At 39.1% G+C, this 14,343-nt stretch overlaps 1 protein-coding gene across 2 annotated transcripts in view; it reads right to left on the bottom strand.

The window, feature by feature from the left end:
- The window catches only part of LOC124276686 (receptor-type tyrosine-protein phosphatase N2-like), a 268,868-nt gene that overhangs the window by 209,838 nt on the left and 44,687 nt on the right, over positions 1-14,343 (bottom strand). For both annotated transcript variants that reach the window (XM_046712328.1, XM_046712327.1), the window contains exon 2: positions 4,348-4,395. The gene's annotated coding sequence lies outside the window, so the exon portion shown is untranslated. The remainder of the gene's footprint in view (positions 1-4,347; positions 4,396-14,343) is intronic.

A 14,343-nucleotide genomic window follows, 5' to 3' on the forward strand; every position in this document is an offset into this window, starting at 1 on the left:
TTCCCCTTCAACCCTCAATTTCAAGTCCAATAAAAATCAAAATATCCCACGCACACAAATACACTTCACAGTTTCGAATTCTTCGGGAAATTTCCTGTTTCTTGATACCATCCACTATTATTTTAGACAAAGTTCAAGTGCTGAAAATGACCTTTCAAAATAGGCTTCATCGAAAATGTCGCCATTTTTGACACAGTACGAAATCGCGATTCACAGCGTTATTTGTTGTATGTTTTGAAATGTGAAAACCGGATAATTACTGGGAGTATTGAATTTCAAAAATAACATATTCATGATCACTCATATCAGTTTTACATGAAATCGCTAATTAAAATTCTGAAACGTTGCCGATGAATCTAGAATCGGTTGGGATGTTTTCGAAAATGCACTTACACTAACGCCGTAGAGCCGCTTTCCGCCATATTGGATAGTGTTTACAAAATCACGCGTTTAGCAAAGGCGGTATTGAGATGCCTATTACATCAAGTATATTTCATATTCAGCTTCGAAAAATGCATCAATGAATTCCCCATACATTTTAGAATCAAACTGCAAGTGGTCTTTGTCACCAATGCCAACTGTCTAGATAAAATGAGACGAAACACATTGGGTGTGAAAGCGAATGCTGTGCTCGAAAGACTCTTGGGTTGAAATGTAAACAAAGACAAAACCTATTTTACACTGTGTAGCATTTTCTGAAATTTTCCAACATTCATCCGTCTATTCATTGCTTGCAATGGGTCAATACCTTTTGAATATGCATGGAAAGAGTATCGTAGCAAGAAATAGGAAATTATAAATAGATAGAATGCAATGATTTGATAATTCATAAGAAATTGTCAAAGTTTCCGTGCAGTGTGACGCCATGACTGACTGAAAATCACGCAGAAGGACAACGGTAATTATCTGGATTTCTTTCTTTTTCTCTTACTTTTAGTGAAAACGATAAAAACATATAACAATACACAGATATTCAGAATCATTCTGATTACTTACATCTCATATTTATGGACAAACGATCCCTGAATCAATGGAAGGGTCCTCGCAAAATCCTGTGTACCCTTGTCAGCAAAGCCGCCATTTTGTAAGAAATCGGTCAGCGGTAGTGATGTCATACGTCAACATTATTGTACATATTAGGCAATTTCTTTGAGGTGAAGGTCGGTTGAACAAGAGTAAACACAATCGCCCAATCCTTATGATTACACTGTCAGTATTATGGTGTATATTTTGCGTATAGTTCAGATACTTTTTCATGAAACTGACTTCAGTATCCACATTTAGCTTTGTTCAATATCATATCATACGTGCGTATAGGGTTTACGGTGTTTTATTCTTTGAAAGTTTTTGATTGTTTGAATCATAGTTACATAGGAAATTGACATATTTAGTGCAATACACCATATTCTAAACCTTTACACAAGTGTTAGAAGATCAAACGTAGCCATAACTGCAATTGCATTAGTTCCTATGATGTACAATATTCAATGCATTTGAACTAATATTGCAGTTTCACATGAACAGGTTAATGAACGGCGATTTAACTCAACCTTATAAGTAAAACTGATAATATTAATGAAAATGATTTATATATGGTATGAAATGTATATGCACACATATTTAAAGGAATTGTCTTGTTTTTTTGCACATTTGTGTGTCGGTTTATAGAGAAAACAATGATGTAAATTGATTGGCCAGGTGCGCGTTTGTCGGAAACGTTTTATGATTCACTATCATTGTTTTCGATAATATAATCAATTCATATTCGATTTAAAAATATTGTGATGACAGGATATCAAACTCTAACTATATTTATACGAAAATTGTTTAAAAATATATAAACCATGTCATGTCTTAATTTGGACAAATCTTACATCCATATCCAAGTTCTAATATATAGATGCATTACTAGTTCCATATATAAAAAGCTATCTTTTTTGCATCTTCCATTGCATACTTATGAAGAGAAATAGCTACATAATCATAAACAAAGAAAATTCTTATCCTAAACAAAATATTCGGGTGTTGTGAAATGTTATTTTTCATTTACGTTAAATTGATGCCAAACAGGTGCGCGTGTTTCTCACAAAAAGATACACAGACAAACTGTCTAATTGTTGATATATTCAGGACACTATTTAAATGGAAAAATCAGTCATTTTATGTTTTGTCTAAAGAGTCTTAAATTCTGACATAGAAGCCGAAACCTTTCACACAATTAATGGAAATTAGGTGAGATATGTACTAAACAGCATACCAATGTCGTCTTTTTCTGACGTCGCAAAATGCATAAAACAAGCAATGACGTCAACTAAAATGGTGTATTATTTTCAGCAATTTCATTACATTTGAAGATATGGCTAGTACTCTGGTAATAACGATGCAAAATTAGTCAAAATACATCTACACAAACAGGACAATATGGGAATCTAAGAACTAACTTATATATCGGATAGGGCCATCCAAATCGCTATTACGTGCTTTCACATGTAATACGTTATCATTTTTCTTGTAAATTGTGAAACTACCAAACTGCATCCGCTCACATTGGGGAACTTTGAATTGGAATAGTTTGGTTCACCATGAACATAAAATAACGAAAATATAGCGTCCGTATCCACAACAAATTCTCTCCAAGTGATCTGAGTTACATGGACCTAGTGTTACGCATAACGGAGTTATGCCCCCTTATCATTATACGTGTATGACCTCTCTGTCATCGTTTGACGTCATAGAAGAAAATCCATTTTTGACATTTATTGCGAGTCATTTTTAATGTTGAGCGTATAACGTTATTCACAAGCACATAAACCCAATTCATATACACTTATGTCGTTCAGATATCAGGCTGTATTTTCTTCGCTAACACTTTCCGTAAAGATGCCACATTAAAAAAATCGTAGCACAGTGCTTTTATCGGTGCGCGATAAAAAGCGGATAAAATTACTGTTTTTTAACGCATAAAAAAAATTGGACAACATTTAGCAGTGTCTATTTCTCAAACCGCTGAGGTAGTTGCACTTATATTTTTACCAACGGATAGGAAATTTAATATTCTACATTTCTGTGTAATTTTATAGCCGTACGTAGATCCAGGACCACGCGAGCGCAATTCTCGCACAACGATCACTTTTCAAACCGTATGAAAATGTGCGCCTGAAAAAAAACTCGGCATCAAGGGGGTTAACACAATCAATAGGCAAATTCATATTTATTCAAAGATGTTATGACAAACGTGTCCTGCTACACAAGATCTAATTCAAACAATGTTACATTAGCTAAACAGTGTGAGTGCTCTAGCAATTAGCCTATTAAGTCATACAAGAAGTCAATTAATATATTAACTACCTTCTTAACTGCTTTTATGTTAAATTTATAATGCAACTGAAAAAATCAAATATATTACAGAAAATGTGATATGTCATCAACACCTACTATTCAAACCTCATTGGAAATGATATATGAAAGGTTTCCTTTTATTGAAATTGATTTCTGTCAATAGCGCTCAACATGAAACCAGTGCTTGGAGTACAAAGTGGGAGGAACATGGAGCATATCTAAACCAAGCCATCGCCCTCCTCCACCGCTTCTCATTATCTGCCTCTCATCTATCTGTGATCAGTGAGGAAGATACAGTTTCAAAAAGATTCAAGGCAATAATTTTCACATGTCAATCGATGGAGCATTTATTTCATCTGACTGTTGAAATAGACGTGGGTTATTGTAGCCCCGCATGACTAAAACGAGTAACGTAATGTCAGAAATAACAACTTTTTGTCCCGTTCTTCATAAATCTGCTGATGATGTCGTTAAGCCTGAATCTTATTGAAATGTTTCTCATCACTGTGCTGGTCACCATGAACATGCTGCACAACAAAACAACATGTCAAGGCAATTAGTCATTCCTTTTGATTCCATCCATTACAAAATCCATTTTTATCATGCATGCATTGAAGTCCAAGAATGTCTTTTCACTGGTTTGTTCATAAAAGCTAAACAAAGAAACCCTGATTTTCAAAGCATGATTGGTTGGTTGTTGTTTAACGCTGCACTCAGTAATATTCCACCTAGATGGCGGCGGTCTGTAAATGATAGAGTCTGGACCAGACAATCTAGTGATCAACAGCATGAGCATAAAACTACACAACTGGGATACAATGATATGTGTCAACATTAGTTGCCTCTTATGACAACCATGGGATGCTGAAGATCAATTCTAACCCGGATCTTCACAGGTCGAAACCACTGGGTCAAGAAATCCGTTTTGTTGCGTAAATTCCCTGCTGTAGCTGTACTTGAGACCTGAAAGTGTTGTGAGATGTGAAACAGTGTATGTATCCTACTCACCATCTTTACACTGCTGGCCTGGGGCACACACGTCACTCAGCAGACAGCCTGGAACAAGGATGGCCATGTGTTAGACAGGGCAAGGTCATATAAGGGAGTGAGTGAGATTAGCTTTACGCCGCACTCAGTAATATTTCAGCTATATGAAGGTGGTCTGTAAACAACAGAGTCTGGACCAGACAATCAAGTGATCAACAGCATGAGCATCGATCTACGCAACTGGGATACAATGACATGTGTCAACCAAGTCAGCGAGTATGACCACCCAATAGTTGCCTCTTACAAGTATAGGTTACTGAAGACCAATTCTAACTCGGATCTTCACAGGTTAAAACATGATATTTACAAAACACAACATATATACATGATACATATATAATATATGATAAAAACATGCACCCAACATACATGGTGGTGACATCATGGTGTGTCCAGAGGGATGGATGTTTCAGACATTTACCTCTTTGGTGAATCAAACACGAGCCCAGTACTGACAAACCCACAAACATCATCCGAGTTGAACTATTATCAAAGGTTTGTCATGGCCATGATAGGCAACTATGTGCAACAATATGTAGTGCCTTAGACACCTGGGCCACCCAGACCCTCATCCTCCTATCCCCAAGAGTAGTGAAACATTGACTCACTATCTGTGCAGGAACCATGATTTAGTGAGAGCCAAACAGTAAGTGTGCAGATGAGGTTAAGAAAGCTAATGTTTGCAGTAATTGTATACTTGACGGGCAGTCAGTTGCTGCACATAACACTCAATTGACAGATCACATATGCTTAATCACTTGAAGTAATGCAACAGGACTCTCAGCAAGCAAGAAATCTACTTGAATCACATCTATTGTGTGCTAGCTGTGTTAGCTGTCTCTAATAAATTCGGGGATCTGCTTTTCATGTGTTTGAATCAGAGATTCCTATCTATAACCCTTGGTCTCAGCACCGTAGTACACATCTCAGATCTCCCTAACTTCTGGCAGTCCTCCCACACAAAGTGGACATATTATAACCCTTGGTCTATCAGCACCATTGTAAACATCTCCGACCTGCCTAACTTCTGGCAGTCCTCCCACACAAAGTGGACATATTATAACCCTTGGTCTATCAGCACCATAGTAAACATTTCGGATCTGCCCAACTTCTGGCATTCCTCCCACACAAAGTGGACATATTATAACCCTTGGTCTATCAGCACCATTGTAAACATCTCGGATCTGCCCAATTTCTGGCATTCCTCCCACACAAAGTGGACATATTACAACCCTTGGTCTATCAGCACCATAGTAAACATCTCCGACCTGCCTAACTTCTGGCAGTCCTCCCACACAAAGTGGACATATTATAACCCTTGGTCTATCAGCACCATAGTAAACATCTCCGACCTGCCTTACTTCTGGCAGTCCTCCCACACAAAGTGGACATATTATAACCCTTGGTCTATCAGCACCATAGTAAACATCTCAGATCTGCCTAACTTCTGGCAGTCCTCCCACACAAAGTGGACATATTATAACCCTTGGTCTATCAGCACCGTAGTAAACATCTCAGATCTGCCCAACTTCTGGCATTCCTCCCACACAAAGAGGACATATTATAACCCTTGGTCTATCAGCACCATAGTAAACATCTCCGACCTCCCTAACTTCTGGCAGTCCTCCCACACAAAGTGGACATATTATAACCCTTGGTCTATCAGCACCATAGTAAACATCTCCGACCTGCCTAACTTCTGGCATTCCTCACACACAAAGTGGACATATTATAATCCTTGGTTTATCAGCACCATAGTAAACATTTCGGATCTGCCCAACTTCTGGCATTCCTCCCACACAAAGTGGACATATTATAACCCTTGGTCTATCAGCACCATAGTAAACATCTCGGATCTGCCTAACTTCTGGCAGTCCTCCCACACAAAGTGGACATATTATAACCCTTGGTCTATCAGCACCATAGTAAACATCTCGGATCTGCCTAACTTCTGGCATTCCTCCCACACAAAGTGGACATATTATAACCCTTTGGTCTATCAGCACACTCCCACAGTGGACATATTATAACCCTTGGTCTATAACCTGGCAGTAACCTTGGTGGACATATCCCTTGGTCTATCAGCACCATAGTAAACATCTTGGACCTGCCTAACTTCTGGCATTCCTCCCACACAAAGTGGACATATTATAACCCTTGGTCTATCAGCACCATAGTAAACATCTCAGACCTGCCTAACTTCTGGCAGTCCTCCCACACAAAGTGGACATATTATAACCCTTGGTCTATCAGCACCATAGTAAACATCTCCGACCTGCCTAACTTCTGGCATTCCTCCCACACAAAGTGGACATATTATAACCCTTGGTCTATCAGCACCATAGTAAACATCTCCGACCTGCCTAACTTCTGGCAGTCCTCCCACACAAAGTGGACATATTATAACCCTTGGTCTATCAGCACAATAGTAAACATCTCCGACCTCCCTAACTTCAGGCATTCCTCCCACACAAAGTGGACATATTATAATGCATACAGGATCTTGGATTTGTTCAACACGGGCCAAGTTGTAACCTGCAACTTCTAAACTGTAAGCAGAATTACTGACAAGATCGGCTGACAAACTAGGAGTTTACTCGTCAGTCTGAACAGGACACAAAGTCAACTGTACCAACATTACACCCAATCATGTACATCTGCAGTTTCATCAGAAGGTCACATGCTTCAGTTCAGCCTGACATTGTCAAAGTCTTATAACCTCACTGATCACAGTCACAGAACATTCACTGTAAACTGCATCAGTGGTAATAGAGCAATCAGAATGAATGATAATACATCACACAATCCCCTTCGGGATTCCATGAGTGTATCTATTTCTACTAACCAGATTTCAGCCTTTGTATTCAGTACACTGAAGCCAATGCACAACTAACTTGGAAATGTCAGGTTTGTTTATTCCATACAAATTAATTATGTATGAAAAGACACATAAAACAATGACATAACAGTGTCCTTACCTGAAACAAACTGTATAATTTACACAGTTGCACATCCTTGATGCCACACTGAATATGTGTTGCTTAAAGCAGCATAAAAAGGGGCTATGAAGTGGTATGGTGTCCATTCCTTGTCAAAGTCCAGACATTGTAAAAGGTGCAATGTGTGACTCAGATTTGTATGGCAAGGTGGTTTTAATAATAATAATAATAATCTGATAAGTGCATCTATAATGTGCTAAACTTCATTCACTTGGTAAATGCTCATAGCGCTAACAAGCTGAAATCACAATCTGATTATTATTACCCCGTATAACCCAAGCTGCAAGTGAGACACTAGAAGTTAATAGTCACACTTACTTGGCATGCCAGTTTGCTTGGGTTGAGACCCCCTTTAAACCAACTCATTTGCTCATTATCTTGCTCAGTTAAATTGTTCAAGCCAACCAAGTATAACTGCAACAGGCATCCCAGTGACAGTTACCTTCAGCCATATAACACTTTGAGGATCACTGGTGGCAGCATAATTGTCATTTGTATGGAAACACTCTTGTTGCCCATCTACACACTACTTATCACCTGCATGAGTGGACAGAGGGACAAGACACACATCTTCACGTGTATATTACATGATTATCATGTTCAGACAGAATTCACATTTTGTCTGGAAACAAACAACTCCTCTGAGATGCACTAAAGTCACGAAATGTTTTATGACCTTCATAGTACAAAAGCTACAATAAATTCAGCATCCGTGTCTGAATAAATCGCATCTCCCGGGGGTATTTTTGGCACTGGCTTCAGCACCTCATCGACCGTAATCTGAGAATTGGTCAATTCCTCTGAGGAGAAGCACCAGCTCCTTAAACAAACTAAGCTGGTGAGTGTATTGACCACTAATGTGCGTGGCAATGCGGACAAACCTGTGGATGTGTTTCACTGATACATGTTTGTGTAGATCTGACATAGACAGTTGTGGGAGGTGTGCCTCAATCAATACTAATCAATGCCATGTAGGCATCTTTTCAGACTGTTGGCTCAAGCTGATGCTTACTTCACTGAATTAACTGAAAACATAATTCATCCTTTGACATCAGATTTCATGTTATTTGATTCCTTGCTCAGTTTCTGAGTGCCGATCTGAAAGTACAACTCTTGGATGTAAGACAAATAGTCCAAACACTTGAGACTCTGAGGCTGATCACATCTTCCCCAACAACAGCCAAGTCAGTTGAAGTCAGCAGCCCTATCAACAGTACTCTAGCAGTTGTGGGAATGCCTACACTGACAAAATAGAGGACAATGGGGAAGCAATTAGGTGTACAGTTACTTCCAAAGAAACTGGATCGATGCATCTGTTTGTGAAAAGCCAATAATAAGTATGCCGGGGTGCTTTCAGTAAAATGTTAGTTTTTGTTTAAAGACGTTATCAAAGTAAAGAAAATTGGAATTGAGTTCACAGAGTGAGGAGTAAGATTCACATTTCAGCCAAATTAAAAATAGACATTTTTCTTTATGTTGTGATGTTGTCAAAGGATCTGACTCAGTTACATCATGTGTTCCAAATCAGAAAGTTTCATTCTATTTCATTCTATGCTTAGGGGCGGTGGGGTAGCCTAGTGGTTAAAGTGTCAGCTCGTCACACCTAAGACCTGGGTTTGATTCTCACATGGGCACAATGTGTGAAGCCCATTTCTGGTGTTCCCCCCATGATGTTACTTGAATATTGCTAAAAGCGGCGTAAAACTAAATTGACTCACTCATTCTATGTTTAGCCCAAATGTATTTTTTCATGGTTTTGATCAGGTGAGCAGGTCATGAACACCTCAAAGATCATGTGCTGGCTGCAGGATTTATGAGATGTAGCCAGTAAATCTACCAAGAAGCACAGGAGTGTTCTAAAACAATGTACCTCTGACTGACTGACTGACTGAGTTTAGTTTTACGCCGCTTTTAGCAATATTCCAGCAATATCACGGCGGGGGACACCAGAAATGGGCTTAACACATTGTGCCCATGTGGGGAATCGAACCCGGTCTTCGGCGTGACGAGCGGACGTTTAACCACTGGGCTACCCCACCGCCCCCAATGTACCTCTGAATACATGTTGGGTGTTTTTGGTGTTCAAATATGGTTGGTTTGGCAAATCAGTACGGCATACACAAGTAAACAGATACTGTTATCATATGTGCACTTTACAAAGTATACATTACACAAGCATGATGCATGGAAATAAGCCTGTTAGGAAAGATGGATGCATTAAACATGTTAGATGAATGCAAATAATTGGGGAAGCGATTCCTCACAATGATTTAGTATTTGTTACACAGTCTATGGGTGATGACATCAGGAGATGTCCTGATCATGCTGGACTGATGAACATCTGAATACACAATGTCCAGATAGTACAGAAGACATACAGGAAATACCGCCTTCAAGTCCTAGCATTACAGTAGCTTCACATTTGGCACCTTTGTGGTGAACTGAACAAACAAACAAATCATGAAAGCATTTATTGTTTTTAAATCAAACCTCTCTCATACAGACCCTTAAATATTCAGAGGGCACATACTGTGGTATGAAGCAAATGAAAGGATTCCTGTCCATTGTATAGCATGCCACAGTTTAACCAAAACAAATGTCAAATATTTTCATTTTAGAGAGAGAAATAGTTGGCTTCTTCAGGACCCATCAACAAACTGGTTGATATCAGGCCAACTATACAATACACATGGTGACAACATTCATTGGTCAACTGTTCAGGTGACATAATGTGTATAATGACACTTCATCAGATCTTAGTGCCCTATTAGTCTCCCTTCGGCTACCAGAGTTCCTGTTGCTGGTGATATATTGCACAAAATTAACAGTAAACAAGAGCAGAAATCCCCCCCTTCACACCACTAATCTCTCCAAAGAAAACAACTGTCTGCACCATGTCAACACGAAAGCAGCTGCTATGTGTCTGCAGGAGACATTTTAATGAAATCTATTTCAAAGCACAAATGTCAGTCCAATACACTTCCCAATATACTACTTCCCTGGCTGAGACAGCTACCATAAACCCTCATTCAAGATGGCTGACATCAAAGTAGACTGAACAAGGGTTAATTTTCTAACAAGTGTCTCTCAGTGGCATCTTCCTTAGCCACATTGTGGGCACTATTGGATTATGGGACACACTTCTATGGCCCTGTGTACAGTTTCATTAGTTCTGCTGTAAAATATTCCAAGCATGCTGTGATGTCTCTTCAATTATCTCAACGCAGCAGTGGAATAATGCCGATCAGTAAACAATTCACAGCCATCAAAGTGCTGACTCTTGACATCAATGCCAATCTCCATTCTATAGGTCAGGGTGCCTTTTGGAATAGGCAACAACAGGCCTGTAAATACTGCAGCTATTAAGATAGAAATTGATGATTGATGCCATGTTTAATTTCCTCTTTCTTTGCAGAATCCATGTCAAGCATTTGACAGTTTAACCCAACTGCATGAAATCTTGATGTTTTTGCCAACATCACGCTGACCAAGATACCTTTGAAGGCTCTCTGCTTCTCTTCACATTCAGCTTCATTATGGATGCATATCTTCAGCATATCATAAATGTTAGGATTAACAAATTTTGACAAGACCTGGGTTCCACTCGCATACATCACAATATTTTGAATTCAAATAAATTCAAAACAGTGCTGCATGAATTAAATCAAATACTGACATTTTTTACAGAGAGTGTTTGGTGGTCCACAGTAACATTTGATTCAACAAGGAGGCTTGGTGGCTCACCATAACATTTATGTATTTGTTTCATTACATTCATATTCATAGGACTTATTCAGTCTCATTCAAATCAGATCGTAGATTTCAGTACCAGTAAAAAGGATGTCTCGTCACCCTGTTACACGGGCGGTGGGGGTAGCCTAGTGGTTAAAGCATTAAAGGCCCGGGTTTGATACCCCCATGGGTAGAATATGTGAAGCCCATTTCTGGAGTCCCCCGCCGTGATATTCCTGGAATATTGCTAAAAGCAGCTCCCTCACTCACTCATCCTGTTACAGGTCATGTGTGACCAGTGAAAGGAAACATTAAATTGACATAAGCTAAAGAGAAATAAGCAGATTTCTCAGATTTACAGCACTTGTTTCAACTTGGAACTTCTATTTGTGACTATGCTTGAAAACTATTTTGACAAATTTAAATCTAGATTTAAGATTGAAAAATGAAAAAAAAGAACATTCTGGAATGTCTTACAGATTGTAAGGCAATACTTTATACAAGTCACGGAAAATGTTTTCTGTTTCAAGCGTTTATCCCTTTGAAGTGACAGATGGATGATGATTATGATGGAATCAGTTGTACAGTCATTGGGAAAAGCCTGGATTAACCTTTTTGAGGAGCATGATTAGAAAACTCATTCTGACTGTCACTTTCCTTCATCTGGGTTGCGATGTTCTGATCAGCTGGGTGAAAGGTGGTTCTGATGTGACCCATAAACATGCATGTCCTCAGAAGTGGCAGCAAGAACTAAAAGCAGATCTGAATGAGACTAGGAGAACTTTTATGATTATTCTTATCTGAGATAATTTCTAAAATTGTTTGTATATGCATGACAACCATATTAAACAGAATACATCCTGTGAGCCAAATATAGTATTACCATCAGTTTCTAAACGACCAAGATGTTCCCATGTCAAAGGTTGGTAGAGAGATGCAACAATGATGTTGGAAACAGGAAGCAACTGGTAGTCGATAATCCTGACAGCAGATAATAACATACAGTTTGTGTGTAAAGCGAACCCCCTCCTACGTGTAGTTGTAACCCTATGGGTGCAAACAGACCTTTGCTCCCTTCCACAATTCAATTTTAACGCTACAGCAATGATAACTCCATACTTACAAAGTCTTACAATAGTTGTAGTGCTAAGATGGCTTTGTGGTATACATCCTGGGTGCTGTTGCACAAATCAATCTTAACGCTAAGGTGATCATGCTCTAACAAAGTCTTACAATAGTCCTAGTGCTAAGACTGCTTTGAGGAAAACGTTCCCGGTCTGTAGTCCTTGTAATGTCATCAGCTGTACCCCCATCTCCCATACCTCTTTAACGGTTCTGTATAATGAACTAAACGTCATTTAACATTATCTATAGACACGCTCTTAATGTTTTGAAACTGCTCTGACTGACATCACTAGTGGTAGTAGCAATGACTGGTTCATCACAGCAAGGGAGCTCCAAAACAAACAGCATCATCAGCATTCATGGGTTATGAAAATTAGACATTTTCCCCAGCAATGGTTATCACTGTATGGTCAAGCAAGCTTAACAACTGGATCTAATGACTGTAGGCTTTATCTGTACAGCATAATGAAGCTGATTTAGTTATAAACCCTTCCTGATACAACTCAATTACTGCCATAATGATGGCAACACAAACACAGATATAATCCAGGCTTAACCCTGTGCATGGAGACAAACTCATTATCAAGGAGGTAATCAGCTGATTTCAACTGCTGGAGCATCCCAGCACGGCCTCATCCTATGGACTTCAACATAAACATGGTCAGGAGGTTGTGCAACTACTCAAACATAAAATGTGATTTGAAAATGCTTTCAGTGTCAATTTGTTCCTCGGAAAGCGAATGAAATTAGGTTCATTTCTGGTTTTGTTGACCCTGCGACAACAAAGTCATCTTAATGACACAGCGGTTGCTGGTGGATGGTCGGTGGGGAAGGAAGACGTTACAAAGCATTATGCTGATCAGTCTCAGGGCTGAGAATCACGTCATTAAACCATCAACGTATTTTAAAAAATATATTCATAACACTACTACCATCATCAACAATAAAGAAGTACCAGGGTTGATCATACAAAACCCATCACTTCTTCTCTGAACACAAAGATGGCTCCCTCAAGAACTAGAAGCAGAGGCCAACAGACCATTGTCTTATATGGAACAAACATCAGGTGTGTGTATACAGTCTGTCAGATGACCTCTGAACAAAGATGGCACCCTCAAGAACTAGAAGCAGAGCCCAACAGACCATTGTCTATCAGAAACAAGCATCAGGTGTGTGTATACAGTCTGTCAGATGACCTCTGAACAAAGTTCGCACCCTCAAGAACTAGAAGCAGACGCCAACAGACCATTGTCTATCAGAAACAAGCATCAGGTGTGTGTATACAGTCTGTCAGATGACCTCTGAACAAAGATGGTACTGTCAAGAAGAAACATCTAAAATAATTAGTAGCAGGTGTGCTTATAAAGTCCGCTGACTCTTTCTGAAGTTAAAGATGTCACTCGAAATATCCCCAATACATCAGACCTTTCAGGTTTAGAGACGGGCCCTGTCAAGAAACAGATCTGCAGATCAGCGTCTACAACACGCAAGCATCAGGTGTGAGCACAAAGTCTGTTAACTTCACAAAGTGTGAACTTGATTTGTACTGCAGAGCAAATAGATCTACTTTGCCTCACATGTTTCCAGTGCTATTGATCCACACAAAGGTCAGTGCTGCCACAGAAAAACAGCAGAATAGAATGAACATTTATCTTACGTTGATACTGATTCAATTGATGACTCAGGCATAAAGTACTGCCACACAGAATGCACCTTACTCACGCCAAACTCCAACTGCTTAAAGTTATCATTGCTTTTATACATAGTTAGAGCAGAACTACCAAATACTTAAATGTCTCACAAACTTCATTCACCAGTTTAGTTTTCACCATACTTCAAGCACTCTGTTATGATAATTAGCCTGAATCTATATTTGCCAGTGTAGCCAAGTTTGGGATGTAAGTCCAACATCTTCGTTTCTAGTCTGTAACTAGTGCAGTTTTATCAGATGGCTTTTATAAGTGTTGTGTCATTTGAACTGAACTTGGAACAAAGCTAAGGGAGTGAATGGGTTCATGATGTCTATCATAAAAGAATCGAAATAGTACAGTGAATTGTGATGGATGACTATAAAATGTCACCTTGCCTGTCTTGGGTTGGG

Source organism: Haliotis rubra, unplaced genomic scaffold (assembly GCF_003918875.1).
Source record: "Haliotis rubra isolate DU_JTF1 unplaced genomic scaffold, ASM391887v1 Scf211, whole genome shotgun sequence".
Lineage (NCBI taxonomy): Eukaryota > Metazoa > Mollusca > Gastropoda > Lepetellida > Haliotidae > Haliotis > Haliotis rubra.